The sequence below is a fragment of the Lissotriton vulgaris genome, chromosome 12 (assembly GCF_964263255.1).
Source record: "Lissotriton vulgaris chromosome 12, aLisVul1.2, whole genome shotgun sequence".
Taxonomy (NCBI): Eukaryota; Metazoa; Chordata; class Amphibia; order Caudata; family Salamandridae; genus Lissotriton; species Lissotriton vulgaris.
Window position 1 is genome coordinate 446714261 of NC_141700.1, and position 15001 is coordinate 446729261.

General features: G+C 30.3%; 13 non-coding genes across 13 annotated transcripts; all 13 read right to left on the reverse strand.

Moving 5' to 3' along the window:
• Positions 1 to 623: 623 nt before the first annotated feature.
• On the reverse strand, positions 624 to 696 carry TRNAT-CGU (transfer RNA threonine (anticodon CGU)). Its single transcript has one exon. It is a non-coding gene; the product is annotated as a tRNA-Thr (tRNA).
• A 945-nt stretch (positions 697 to 1641) lies between these two features.
• On the reverse strand, positions 1642 to 1714 carry TRNAT-CGU (transfer RNA threonine (anticodon CGU)). The gene has a single exon. It is a non-coding gene; the product is annotated as a tRNA-Thr (tRNA).
• A 946-nt stretch (positions 1715 to 2660) lies between these two features.
• On the reverse strand, positions 2661 to 2733 carry TRNAT-CGU (transfer RNA threonine (anticodon CGU)). Its single transcript has one exon. It is a non-coding gene; the product is annotated as a tRNA-Thr (tRNA).
• A 1964-nt stretch (positions 2734 to 4697) lies between these two features.
• On the reverse strand, positions 4698 to 4771 carry TRNAT-AGU (transfer RNA threonine (anticodon AGU)). Its single transcript has one exon. It is a non-coding gene; the product is annotated as a tRNA-Thr (tRNA).
• Positions 4772 to 5206: 435 nt separating this feature from the next.
• Positions 5207 to 5279, reverse strand: TRNAT-CGU (transfer RNA threonine (anticodon CGU)). The gene has a single exon. It is a non-coding gene; the product is annotated as a tRNA-Thr (tRNA).
• Positions 5280 to 6224: 945 nt separating this feature from the next.
• Positions 6225 to 6297, reverse strand: TRNAT-CGU (transfer RNA threonine (anticodon CGU)). The gene has a single exon. It is a non-coding gene; the product is annotated as a tRNA-Thr (tRNA).
• Positions 6298 to 7243: 946 nt separating this feature from the next.
• On the reverse strand, positions 7244 to 7316 carry TRNAT-CGU (transfer RNA threonine (anticodon CGU)). The gene has a single exon. It is a non-coding gene; the product is annotated as a tRNA-Thr (tRNA).
• Positions 7317 to 8262: 946 nt separating this feature from the next.
• On the reverse strand, positions 8263 to 8335 carry TRNAT-CGU (transfer RNA threonine (anticodon CGU)). The gene has a single exon. It is a non-coding gene; the product is annotated as a tRNA-Thr (tRNA).
• A 948-nt stretch (positions 8336 to 9283) lies between these two features.
• On the reverse strand, positions 9284 to 9356 carry TRNAS-CGA (transfer RNA serine (anticodon CGA)). The gene has a single exon. It is a non-coding gene; the product is annotated as a tRNA-Ser (tRNA).
• A 946-nt stretch (positions 9357 to 10302) lies between these two features.
• Positions 10303 to 10375, reverse strand: TRNAT-CGU (transfer RNA threonine (anticodon CGU)). The gene has a single exon. It is a non-coding gene; the product is annotated as a tRNA-Thr (tRNA).
• A 1965-nt stretch (positions 10376 to 12340) lies between these two features.
• Positions 12341 to 12413, reverse strand: TRNAT-CGU (transfer RNA threonine (anticodon CGU)). Its single transcript has one exon. It is a non-coding gene; the product is annotated as a tRNA-Thr (tRNA).
• Positions 12414 to 13361: 948 nt separating this feature from the next.
• Positions 13362 to 13434, reverse strand: TRNAS-CGA (transfer RNA serine (anticodon CGA)). Its single transcript has one exon. It is a non-coding gene; the product is annotated as a tRNA-Ser (tRNA).
• A 946-nt stretch (positions 13435 to 14380) lies between these two features.
• On the reverse strand, positions 14381 to 14453 carry TRNAT-CGU (transfer RNA threonine (anticodon CGU)). The gene has a single exon. It is a non-coding gene; the product is annotated as a tRNA-Thr (tRNA).
• Positions 14454 to 15001: the final 548 nt, after the last annotated feature.

Sequence of the window (15001 nt, forward strand, 5' to 3'; positions counted from 1 at the left end):
TTATAAGGTTTAAGATGATCTTTTTAACAGTAAGATGAATCAGACTTTTATATTTAAATTGTATCGGAATAAGACCTAATGAAAATGATTTGTTATATAACAATGAGAAAAGAAATGCGCTGCTGAGAGATGATCTCAGGATCTCCCGTTTACTAGGCAGGCGATTCAACCAGCTAAGCCACTGCACCCACTTGATTCTTATTTTTGAAACACTTTTCTTTATGGTGTTCAAGGGAATATTGCTTTTTCACTTTCATATTCTTTTCTAAGTTCACACACTTCTCTACTCAAACACTTAAGATGAATGAAGACTCTTCACTTATTCAAAAACACCTCTCTAATTTGAAGTTTACCCTATTCATATCAATTTAAAATATACCTTGCTAAAGAATGGATTAGTTGAATTCAACGATAGAGTGATCATTCACCTCTATCTTGTTCTTTGTCATTTTCTTTTCCCTATTTCAGTCAATGCATTCCTACAAAAATCTTCACAATACCAAGCATTTTATTTAATTTTTAAGATAACTTATTCTAAAGTTCATAGAACCAGATGTTTATTCTTAAATTGTATTCAACACTTGTTTGATGAAAATTATTCGAAAAGCATGGAGAAAACAGTTAGGTGCTGCTGAGAATTGAACTCAGGATTTCCTGGTTACGAGACAGGCGCTTTAACCACTAAGCCACAGCACCAACGTTAATAGTAAAAAATGCATAAATAATTTATTGTTGATGATGAAAATGTGTTTTCTGCTATAAATTCTTCTTTATATGTATTGTAATCTTAAACACGAAAAGATACTCAATCACTACGCTGGATTAATATGTTTTAATAAACAGGTACTCTTATAAAACCCAATTTGATTTCTTGAATTCTTTACAATTTTTTTTCATGAAGGTATTAATATTGCTCAAATCTAGGTAGAAATTTAATCTACCTCTTTCTCATAGATATGTATTTTTTTCATTTTGCAATAACAGTATTCATTCTATAATCTTGAAAATACTTGGGTTGTTATAAGGTTTAAGATGATCTGTTCAACAGTAAGATGAATCAGACTTTTATATTTTAATTGTATTGGAATAAGACCTAATGAAAATGATTTGTTATATTACAATGAGCAAAGCAAGGCACTGCTGAGAGTTTAACTCAGGATCTCCTGTTTACTAGACAGGCGCTTTAACCAGCTAAGCCACAGCACCCACTTGATTCTTAATTTCGAAACACTTTTCTTTATGGTGTTCAAGAGAATATTGCTTTTTCACTTTCATATTCTTTTCTAAGTTCACACACTTCTCTACTCAAACACTTAAGATGAATGAAGACTCTTCATTTATTCAAAAACACCTCTCTAATTTGAAGTTTACCCTATTCATATCATTTTAAACTATACCTTGCTGAAGAATTGATTAGTTGAATTCAACAATAGAGTGATCATTCACCTCTATCTTGTTCTTTGTCATTTTCTTTTCCCTATTTCAGTCAATGCATTCCTACAAAAATCTTCACAATACCAATCATTTTATTTAATTGTTAAGATAACTTATTCTAAAGTTCATAGAACCAGATGTTTATTCTTAAATTGTATTCAACATGTGTTTGATGAAAATTATTCGGAAAGCATGGAGAAAACAGTTAGGTGCTGCTGAGATTTGAACTCAGGATTTCCTGTTTACGAGACAGGTGCTTTAACCACTAAGCCACAGCACCAACGTTAATAGTAAAAAATGCATAAATAATTTATTGTTGATGATGAAAATGTGTTTTCTGCTATAAATTCTTGTTTATATGTATTGTAATCTTAAACACGAAAAGATACTCAATCACTACGCAAGGATTAATATGTTTTAATAAACAGGTACTCTTATAAAACCCAATTTCATTTCTTGAATTCTTTACAATTTTATTCATGAAGGTATTAATATTGCTCAAATCTAGGTAGAAATGTCATCAACGTCTTTCTGATAGATATGTAGTTTTTTTCATTTTGCAATAACAGTATTCATTCTATAATCTTGAAAATACTTGGGTTTTTATAAGGTTTAAGATGATCTTTTTAACAGTAAGATGAATCAGACTTTTATATTTAAATTGTATCGGAATAAGACCTAATGAAAATGATTAGTTATATAACAATGAGAAAAGAAATGCGCTGCTGAGAGTTGATCTCAGGATCTCCCGTTTACTAGGCAGGCGATTCAACCAGCTAAGCCACTGCACCCACTTGATTCTTATTTTTGAAACACTTTTCTTTATGGTGTTCAAGGGAATATTGCTTTTTCACTTTCATATTCTTTTCTAAGTTCACACACTTCTCTACTCAAACACTTGAGATGAATGAAGACTCTTCACTTATTCAAAAACACCTCTCTAATTTGAAGTTTACCCTATTCATATCAATTTAAAATATACCTTGCTAAAGAATGGATTAGTTGAATTCAACGATAGAGTGATCATTCACCTCTATCTTGTTCTTTGTCATTTTCTTTTCCCTATTTCAGTCAATGCATTCCTACAAAAATCTTCACAATACCAAGCATTTTATTTAATTTTTAAGATAACTTATTCTAAAGTTCATAGAACCAGATGTTTATTCTTAAATTGTATTCAACACTTGTTTGATGAAAATTATTCGAAAAGCATGGAGAAAACAGTTAGGTGCTGCTGAGAATTGAACTCAGGATTTCCTGGTTACGAGACAGGCGCTTTAACCACTAAGCCACAGCACCAACGTTAATAGTAAAAAATGCATAAATAATTTATTGTTGATGATAAAAATGTGTTTTCTGCTATAAATTCTTCTTTATATGTATTGTAATCTTAAACACGAAAAGATACTCAATCACTACGCAAGGATTAATATGTTTTATTAAACAGGTACTCTTATAAAACTCAATTTCATTTCTTGAATTCTTTACAATTTTATTCATGAAGGTATTAATATTGCTCACATCTAGGTAGAAATTTCATCTACATCTTTCTCATAGATATGTAGTTTTTTTCATTTTGCAATAACAGTATTTCTTTCTATAATCTTTAAAATACTTGGGTTTTTATAAGGTTTAAGATGATCTTTTTAACAGTAAGATGAATCAGACTTTTATATTTTAATTGTATCGGAATAAGACCTAATGAAAATGATTTGTTATATAACAATGAGAAAAGCAAGGCGCTGCTGGGAGTTGAACTCAGGATCTCCTGTTTACTATACAGGCGCTTTAACCAGCTAAGCCACAGCACCCACTTAATTCTTAATTTTGAAACACTTTTTTTATGGTGTTCAAGAGAATATTGCTTTTTCCCTTTCATATTCTTCTCTAACTTCACACACTTCTCCACTCAAACACTTGAGATGAATGAAGACTATTCACTTATTCAAAAACACCTCTCTAATTTGAAGTTTACCCTATTCATATCATTTTAAAATATACCTTGCTAAAGAATGGATTAGTTGAATTCAACGATAGAGTGATCATTCACCTCTATCTTGTTCTTTGTCATTTTCTTTTCCCTATTTCAGTCAATGCATTCCTACAAAAATCTTCACAATACCAAGCATTTTATTTAATTTTTAAGATAACTTATTCTAAAGTTCATAGAACCAGATGTTTATTCTTAAATTGTATTCAAAACTTGTTTGATGAAAATCATTCGGAAAACATGGAGAAAACAGTTAGGTGCTGCTGAGAATTGAACTCAGGATTTCCTGTTACGAGAGAGGCGTTTTAACCACTAAGCCACAGCACCAACGTTGATAGTAAAAAATGCATAAATAATTTATTGTTGATGATGAAAATGTGTTTTCTGCTATAAATTCTTCTTTATATGTATTGTAATCTTAAACACGAAAAGATACTCAATCACTACGCAAGGATTAATATGTTTTAATAAACAGGTACTCTTATAAAACCCAATTTCATTTCTTGAATTCTTTACAAATTTTTTCATGAAGGTATTAATATTGCTCAAATCTAGGTAGAAATTTCATCTACTTCTTTCTCATAGATATGTTTTTTTTATCATTTTGCAATAACTGTATTCATTCCATAATCTTGAAAATTCTTGGCTTTTTATAAGGTTTAAGATGATCTGTTCAACAGTAAGATGAATCAGACTTTTATATTTTAATTGTATCGGAATAAGACCTAATGAAAATGATTTGTTATATCAAAATGAGAAAAGCAAGGCACTGCTGAGAGTTGAACTCAGGATCTCCTGTTTACTAGACAGGTGCTTTAACTAGCTAAGCCACAGCACCCACTTGATTCTTAATTTCGAAACACTTTTCTTTATGGTGTTCAAGAGAATATTGCTTTTTCACTTTCATATTCTTTTCTAAGTCCACACACTTCTCCACTCAAACACTTAAGATGAATGAAGACTCTTCACTTATTCAAAAACACCTCTCTAATTTGAATTTTACCCTATTCATATCATTTTAAAATATACCTTGCTGAAGAATGGATTAGTTGAATTCAAAAATAAAGTGATCATTCACCTCTATCTTGTTCTTTGTCATTTTCTTTTCCCTATTTCAGTCAATGCATTCCTACAAAAATCTTCACAATACCAAGCATTTTATTTAATTTTTAAGATAACTTATTCTAAAGTTCATAGAACCAGATGTTTATTCTTAAATTGTATTCAACACTTGTTTGATGAAAATTATTTGGAAAGCATGGAGAAAACAATTAGGTGCTGCTGAGAATTGAACTCAAGATTTCCTGTTTACTAGACAGGCGCTTTAACCAGCTAAGCCACAGCACCCACTTGATTCTTAATTTTGAAACACTTTTCTTTATGGTGTTCAAGAGAATATTGCTTTTTCCCTTTCATATTCTTTTCTAAGTTCACACACTTCTCCACTCAAACACTTAAGATGAATGAAGACTCTTCACTTATTCAAAAACACCTCTCTAATTTGAAGTTTACCCTATTCATATCATTTTAAAATATACCTTGCTAAAGAATCGATTAGTTGAATTCAACGATAGAGTGATCATTCACCTCTATCTTGTTCTTTGTCATTTTCTTTTCCCTATTTCAGTCAATGCATTCCTACAAAAATCTTCACAATACCAGGCATTTTATTTAATTTTTAAGATCACGTATTCTAAAGTTCATAGAACCAGATGTTTATTCTTAAATTGTATTCAACACTTGTTTGATGAAAATTATTCGGAAAGCATGGAGAAAACAGTTAGGTGCTGCTGAGAATTGAACTCAGGATTTCCTGTTTACGAGACAGGCGCTTTAACGACTAAGCCACAGCACCAACGTTAATAGTAAAAAATGCATAAATAATTTATTGTTGATGATGAAAATGTGTTTTCTGCTATAAATTCTTCTTTATATGTATTGTAATCTTAAACACGAAAAGATACTCAATCACTACGCTGGATTAATATGTTTTAATAAACAGGTACTCTTATAAAACCCAATTTGATTTCTTGAATTCTTTACAATTTTTTTTCATGAAGGTATTAATATTGCTCAAATCTAGGTAGAAATTTAATCTACCTCTTTCTCATAGATATGTATTTTTTTCATTTTGCAATAACAGTATTCATTCTATAATCTTGAAAATACTTGGGTTTTTATAAGGTTTAAGATGATCTGTTCAACAGTAAGATGAATCAGACTTTTATATTTTAATTGTATTGGAATAAGACCTAATGAAAATGATTTGTTATATTACAATGAGCAAAGCAAGGCACTGCTGAGAGTTTAACTCAGGATCTCCTGTTTACTAGACAGGCGCTTTAACCAGCTAAGCCACAGCACCCACTTGATTCTTAATTTTGAAACACTTTTCTTTATGGTGTTCAAGAGAATATTGCTTTTTCACTTTCATATTCTTTTCTAAGTTCACACACTTCTCTACTCAAACACTTAAGATGAATGAAGACTCTTCATTTATTCAAAAACACCTCTCTAATTTGAAGTTTACCCTATTCATATCATTTTAAACTATACCTTGCTGAAGAATTGATTAGTTGAATTCAACAATAGAGTGATCATTCACCTCTATCTTGTTCTTTGTCATTTTCTTTTCCCTATTTCAGTCAATGCATTCCTACAAAAATCTTCACAATACCAATCATTTTATTTAATTGTTAAGATAACTTATTCTAAAGTTCATAGAACCAGATGTTTATTCTTAAATTGTATTCAACATGTGTTTGATGAAAATTATTCGGAAAGCATGGAGAAAACAGTTAGGTGCTGCTGAGATTTGAACTCAGGATTTCCTGTTTACGAGACAGGTGCTTTAACCACTAAGCCACAGCACCAACGTTAATAGTAAAAAATGCATAAATAATTTATTGTTGATGATGAAAATGTGTTTTCTGCTATAAATTCTTGTTTATATGTATTGTAATCTTAAACACGAAAAGATACTCAATCACTACGCAAGGATTAATATGTTTTAATAAACAGGTACTCTTATAAAACCCAATTTCATTTCTTGAATTCTTTACAATTTTATTCATGAAGGTATTAATATTGCTCAAATCTAGGTAGAAATGTCATCAACGTCTTTCTCATAGATATGTAGTTTTTTTCATTTTGCAATAACAGTATTCATTCTATAATCTTGAAAATACTTGGGTTTTTATAAGGTTTAAGATGATCTTTTTAACAGTAAGATGAATCAGACTTTTATATTTAAATTGTATCGGAATAAGACCTAATGAAAATGATTTGTTATATAACAATGAGAAAAGAAATGCGCTGCTGAGAGTTGATCTCAGGATCTCCCGTTTACTAGGCAGGCGATTCAACCAGCTAAGCCACTGCACCCACTTGATTCTTAATTTTGAAACACTTTTCTTTATGGTGTTCAATGGAATATTGCTTTTTCACTTTCATATTCTTTTCTAAGTTCACACACTTCTCTACTCAAACACTTAAGATGAATGAAGACTCTTCACTTATTCAAAAACACCTCTCTAATTTGAAGTTTACCCTATTCATATCAATTTAAAATATACCTTGCTAAAGAATGGATTAGTTGAATTCAACGATAGAGTGATCATTCACCTCTATCTTGTTCTTTGTCATTTTCTTTTCCCTATTTCAGTCAATGCATTCCTACAAAAATCTTCACAATACCAAGCATTTTATTTAATTTTTAAGATAACTTATTCTAAAGTTCATAGAACCAGAGGTTTATTCTTAAATTGTATTCAACACTTGTTTGATGAAAATTATTCGAAAAGCATGGAGAAAACAGTTAGGTGCTGCTGAGAATTGAACTCAGGATTTCCTGGTTACGAGACAGGCGCTTTAACCACTAAGCCACAGCACCAACGTTAATAGTAAAAAATGCATAAATAATTTATTGTTGATGATGAAAATGTGTTTCCTGCTATAAATTCTTCTTTATATGTATTGTAATCTTAAACACGAAAAGATACTCAATCACTACGCAAGGATTAATATGTTTTAATAAACAGGTACTCTTATAAAACTCAATTTCATTTCTTGAATTCTTTACAATTTTATTCATGAAGGTATTAATATTGCTCAAATCTAGGTAGAAATTTCATCTACATCTTTCTCATAGATATGTAGTTTTTTTCATTTTGCAATAACAGTATTCATTCTATAATCTTGAAAATACTTGGGTTTTTATAAGGTTTAAGATGATCTGTTCAACAGTAAGATGAATCAGACTTTTATATTTTAATTGTATTGGAATAAGACCTAATGAAAATGATTTGTTATATTACAATGAGCAAAGCAAGGCACTGCTGAGAGTCTAACTCAGGATCTCCCGTTTACTAGGCAGGCGCTTCAACCAGCTAAGCCGCAGCACCCACTTGATTCTTAATTTTGAAACACTTTTCTTTATGGTGTTCAAGGGAATATTGCTTTTTCACTTTCATATTCTTTTCTAAGTTCACACACTTCTCTACTCAAACACTTAAGATGAATGAAGACTCTTAACTTATTCAAAAACTCCTCTCTAATTTGAAGTTTACCCTATTCATATCAATTTAAAATATACCTTGCTAAAGAATGGATTAGTTGAATCCAACGATAGAGTGATCATTCACCTCTATCTTGTTCTTTGACATTTTCTTTTCCCTATTTCAGTCAATGCATTCCTACAAAAATCTTCACAATACCAAGCATTTTATTTAATTTTTAAGATAACTTATTCTAAAGTTCATAGAACCAGATGTTTATTCTTAAATTGTATTCAACACTTGTTTGATGAAAATAATTCGGAAAGCATGGAGAAAACAGTTAGGTGCTGCTGAGAATTGAACTCAGGATTTCCTGGTTACGAGACAGGCGCTTTAACCACTAAGCCACAGCACCAACGTTAATAGTAAAAAATGCATAAATAATTTATTGTTGATGATGAAAATGTGTTTTCTGCTATAAATTCTTCTTTATATGTATTGTAATCTTAAACACGAAAAGATACTCAATCACTAGCGAAGGATTAATATGTTTTAATAAACAGGTACTCTTATAAAACCCAATTTCATTTCTTGAATTCTTTACAATTTTATTCATGAAGGTATTAATATTGCTCAAATCTAGGTAGAAATTTCATCTACGTCTTTCTCATAGATATGTATTTTTTTTTTCATTTTGCAATAACAGTATTCATTCTATAATCTTGAAAATACTTGGGTTTTTATCAGGTTTAAGATGATCTTTTCAACAGTAAGATGAATCAGACTTTTATATTTTAATTGTATCGGAATAAGACCTAATGAAAATGATTTGTTATATAACAATGAGAAAAGCAAGGCGCTGCTGGGAGTTGAACTCAGGATCTCCTGTTTACTATACAGGCGCTTTAACCAGCTAAGCCACAGCACCCACTTGATTCTTAATTTTGAAACACTTTTCTTTATGGTGTTCAAGAGAATATTGCTTTTTCCCTTTCATATTCTTTTCTAAGTTCACACACTTCTCCACTCAAAAACTTAAGATGAATGAAGACTATTCACTTATTCAAAAACACCTCTCTAATTTGAAGTTTACCCTATTCATATCATTTTAAAATATACCTTGCTAAAGAATGGATTAGTTGAATTCAACGATAGAGTGATCATTCACCTCTATCTTGTTCTTTGTCATTTTCTTTTCCCTATTTCAGTCAATGCATTCCTACAAAAATCTTCACAATACCAAGCATTTTATTTAATTTTTAAGATAACTTATTCTAAAGTTCATAGAACCAGATGTTTATTCTTAAATTGTATTCAAAACTTGTTTGATGAAAATTATTCGGAAAGCATGGAGAAAACAGTTAGGTGCTGCTGAGAATTGAACTCAGAATTTCCTGTTTTCGAGACAGGCGCTTTAACCACTAAGCCACAGCACCAACGTTAATAGTAAAAAATGCATAAATAATTTATTGTTGATGATGAAAATGTGTTTTCTGCTATAAATTCTTCTTTATATGTATTGTAATCTTAAACACGAAAAGATACTCAATCACTAGCGAAGGATTAATATGTTTTAATAAACAGGTACTCTTATAAAACTTAATTTCATTTCTTGAATTCTTTACAATTTTTTTTCATGAAGGTATTAATATTGCTCAAATCTAGGTTGAAATTTCATCTACCTCTTTCTCATAGATATGTATTTTTTTCATTTTGCAATAACAGTATTCATTCTATAATCTTGAAAATACTTGGGTTTTTATAAGGTTTAAGATGATTTGTTCAACAGTAAGATGAATCAGACTTTTATATTTTAATTGTATTGGAATAAGACCTAATGAAAATGATTTGTTATATTACAATGAGCAAAGCAAGGCACTGCTGAGAGTCTAACTCAGGATCTCCCGTTTACTAGGCAGGCGCTTCAACCAGCTAAGCCGCAGCACCCACTTGATTCTTAATTTTGAAACACTTTTCTTTATGGTGTTCAAGGGAATATTGCTTTTTCACTTTCATATTCTTTTCTAAGTTCACACACTTCTCTACTCAAACACTTAAGATGAATGAAGACTCTTAACTTATTCAAAAACTCCTCTCTAATTTGAAGTTTACCCTATTCATATCAATTTAAAATATACCTTGCTAAAGAATGGATTAGTTGAATCCAACGATAGAGTGATCATTCACCTCTGTCTTGTTCTTTGACATTTTCTTTTCCCTATTTCAGTCAATGCATTCCTACAAAAATCTTCACAATACCAAGCATTTTATTTAATTTTTAAGATAACTTATTCTAAAGTTCATAGAACCAGATGTTTATTCTTAAATTGTATTCAACACTTGTTTGATGAAAATAATTCGGAAAGCATGGAGAAAACAGTTAGGTGCTGCTGAGAATTGAACTCAGGATTTCCTGGTTACGAGACAGGCGCTTTAACCACTAAGCCACAGCACCAACGTTGATAGTAAAAAATGCATAAATAATTTATTGTTGATGATGAAAATGTGTTTTCTGCTATAAATTCTTCTTTATATGTATTGTAATCTTAAACACGAAAAGATACTCAATCACTAGCGAAGGATTAATATGTTTTAATAAACAGGTACTCTTATAAAACCCAATTTCATTTCTTGAATTCTTTACAATTTTATTCATGAAGGTATTAATATTGCTCAAATCTAGGTAGAAATTTCATCTACGTCTTTCTCATAGATATGTATTTTTTTTTCATTTTGCAATAACAGTATTCATTCTATAATCTTGAAAATACTTGGGTTTTTATCAGGTTTAAGATGATCTTTTCAACAGTAAGATGAATCAGACTTTTATATTTTAATTGTATCGGAATAAGACCTAATGAAAATGATTTGTTATATAACAATGAGAAAAGCAAGGCGCTGCTGAGAGTTGAACTCAGGATCTCCTGTTTACTAGACAGGCGATTTAACCAGATAAGCCACAGCACCCAGTTGATTCTTAGTTTTGAAACACTTTTCTTTATGGTGTTCAAGAGAATATTGCTTTTTCACTTTCATATTCTTTTCTAAGTTCACACACTTCTCTACTCAAACACTTAAGATGAATGAAGACTCTTCATTTATTCAAAAACACCTCTCTAATTTGAAGTTTACCCTATTCATATCATTTTAAACTATACCTTGCTGAAGAATGGATTAGTTGAATTCAACAATAGAGTGATCATTCACCTCTATCTTGTTCTTTGTCATTTTCTTTTCCTTATTTCAGTCAATGCATTCCTACAAAAATCTTCACAATACCAATCATTTTATTTAATTGTTAAGATAACTTATTCTAAAGTTCATAGAACCAGATGTTTATTCTTAAATTGTATTCAACATGTGTTTGATGAAAATTATTCGGAAAGCATGGAGAAAACAGTTAGGTGCTGCTGAGATTTGAACCCATGATTTCCTGTTTACAAGACAGGCATTTTAACCACTAAGCCACAGCACAGACGTTAATAGTAAAAAATGCATAAATAATTTATTGTTGATGATGAAAATGTGTTTTCTGCTATAAATTCTTCTTTATATGTATTGTAATCTTAAACACGAAAAGATACTCAATCACTACGCAAGGATTAATATGTTTTAATAAACAGGTACACTTATAAAACCCACTTTCATTTCTTGAATTCTTTACAATTTTTTTCATGAAGGTATTAATATTGCTCAAATCTAGGTAGAAATTTCATCTACTTCTTTCTCATAGATATGTTTTTTTTTCATTTTGCAATAACTGTATTCATTCTATAATCTTGAAAATTCTTGGCTTTTTATAAGGTTTAAGATGATCTGTTCAACAGTAAGATGAATCAGACTTTTATATTTTAATTGTATCGGAATAAGACCTAATGAAAATGATTTGTTATATCAAAATGAGAAAAGCAAGGCACTGCTGAGAGTTGAACTCAGGATCTCCTGTTTACTAGACAGGCGCTTTAACTAGTTAAGCCACAGCACCCACTTGATTCTTAATTTTGAAACACTTTTCTTTATGGTGTTCAAGAGAATATTGCTTTTTCACTTTCATATTCTTTTCTAAGTCCACACACTTCTCCACTCAAACACTTAAGATGAATGAAGACTCTTCACTTATTCAAAAACACCTCTCTAATTTGAATTTTACCCTATTCATATCATTTTAAAATATCCCTTGCTGAAGAATGGATTAGTTGAATTCAAAAATAGAGTGATCATTCACCTCTATCTTGTTCTTTGTCATTTTCTTTTCCCTATTTCAGTCAATGCATTCCTACAAAAATCTTCACAATACCAAGCATTTTATTTAATTTTTAAGATAACTTATTCTAAAGTTCATAGAACCAGATGTTTATTCTTAAATTGTATTCAACACTTGTTTGATGAAAATAATTCGGAAAGCATGGAGAAAACAGTTAGGTGCTGCTGAGAATTGAACTCAGGATTTCCTGGTTACGAGACAGGCGCTTTAACCACTAAGCCACAGCACCAACGTTAATAGTAAAAAATGCATAAATAATTTATTGTTGATGATGAAAATGTGTTTTCTGCTATAAATTCTTCTTTATATGTATTGTAATCTTAAACACGAAAAGATACTCAATCACTAGCGAAGGATTAATATGTTTTAATAAACAGGTACTCTTATAAAACCCAATTTCATTTCTTGAATTCTTTACAATTTTATTCATGAAGGTATTAATATTGCTCAAATCTAGGTAGAAATTTCATCTACGTCTTTCTCATAGATATGTATTTTTTTTTTCATTTTGCAATAACAGTATTCATTCTATAATCTTGAAAATACTTGGGTTTTTATCAGGTTTAAGATGATCTTTTCAACAGTAAGATGAATCAGACTTTTATATTTTAATTGTATCGGAATAAGACCTAATGAAAATGATTTGTTATATAACAATGAGAAAAGCAAGGCGCTGCTGGGAGTTGAACTCAGGATCTCCTGTTTACTATACAGGCGCTTTAACCAGCTAAGCCACAGCACCCACTTGATTCTTAATTTTGAAACACTTTTCTTTATGGTGTTCAAGAGAATATTGCTTTTTCCCTTTCATATTCTTTTCTAAGTTCACACACTTCTCCACTCAAAAACTTAAGATGAATGAAGACTATTCACTTATTCAAAAACACCTCTCTAATTTGAAGTTTACCCTATTCATATCATTTTAAAATATACCTTGCTAAAGAATGGATTAGTTGAATTCAACGATAGAGTGATCATTCACCTCTATCTTGTTCTTTGTCATTTTCTTTTCCCTATTTCAGTCAATGCATTCCTACAAAAATCTTCACAATACCAAGCATTTTATTTAATTTTTAAGATAACTTATTCTAAAGTTCATAGAACCAGATGTTTATTCTTAAATTGTATTCAAAACTTGTTTGATGAAAATTATTCGGAAAGCATGGAGAAAACAGTTAGGTGCTGCTGAGAATTGAACTCAGAATTTCCTGTTTTCGAGACAGGCGCTTTAACCACTAAGCCACAGCACCAACGTTAATAGTAAAAAATGCATAAATAATTTATTGTTGATGATGAAAATGTGTTTTCTGCTATAAATTCTTCTTTATATGTATTGTAATCTTAAACACGAAAAGATACTCAATCACTAGCGAAGGATTAATATGTTTTAATAAACAGGTACTCTTATAAAACTTAATTTCATTTCTTGAATTCTTTACAATTTTTTTTCATGAAGGTATTAATATTGCTCAAATCTAGGTTGAAATTTCATCTACCTCTTTCTCATAGATATGTATTTTTTTCATTTTGCAATAACAGTATTCATTCTATAATCTTGAAAATACTTGGGTTTTTATAAGGTTTAAGATGATTTGTTCAACAGTAAGATGAATCAGACTTTTATATTTTAATTGTATTGGAATAAGACCTAATGAAAATGATTTGTTATATTACAATGAGCAAAGCAAGGCACTGCTGAGAGTCTAACTCAGGATCTCCCGTTTACTAGGCAGGCGCTTCAACCAGCTAAGCCGCAGCACCCACTTGATTCTTAATTTTGAAACACTTTTCTTTATGGTGTTCAAGGGAATATTGCTTTTTCACTTTCATATTCTTTTCTAAGTTCACACACTTCTCTACTCAAACACTTAAGATGAATGAAGACTCTTAACTTATTCAAAAACTCCTCTCTAATTTGAAGTTTACCCTATTCATATCAATTTAAAATATACCTTGCTAAAGAATGGATTAGTTGAATCCAACGATAGAGTGATCATTCACCTCTGTCTTGTTCTTTGACATTTTCTTTTCCCTATTTCAGTCAATGCATTCCTACAAAAATCTTCACAATACCAAGCATTTTATTTAATTTTTAAGATAACTTATTCTAAAGTTCATAGAACCAGATGTTTATTCTTAAATTGTATTCAACACTTGTTTGATGAAAATAATTCGGAAAGCATGGAGAAAACAGTTAGGTGCTGCTGAGAATTGAACTCAGGATTTCCTGGTTACGAGACAGGCGCTTTAACCACTAAGCCACAGCACCAACGTTGATAGTAAAAAATGCATAAATAATTTATTGTTGATGATGAAAATGTGTTTTCTGCTATAAATTCTTCTTTATATGTATTGTAATCTTAAACACGAAAAGATACTCAATCACTAGCGAAGGATTAATATGTTTTAATAAACAGGTACTCTTATAAAACCCAATTTCATTTCTTGAATTCTTTACAATTTTATTCATGAAGGTATTAATATTGCTCAAATCTAGGTAGAAATTTCATCTACGTCTTTCTCATAGATATGTATTTTTTTTTCATTTTGCAATAACAGTATTCATTCTATAATCTTGAAAATACTTGGGTTTTTATCAGGTTTAAGATGATCTTTTCAACAGTAAGATGAATCAGACTTTTATATTTTAATTGTATCGGAATAAGACCTAATGAAAATGATTTGTTATATAACAATGAGAAAAGCAAGGCGCTGCTGAGAGTTGAACTCAGGATCTCCTGTTTACTAGACAGGCGATTTAACCAGATAAGCCACAGCACCCAGTTGATTCTTAGTTTTGAAACACTTTTCTTTATG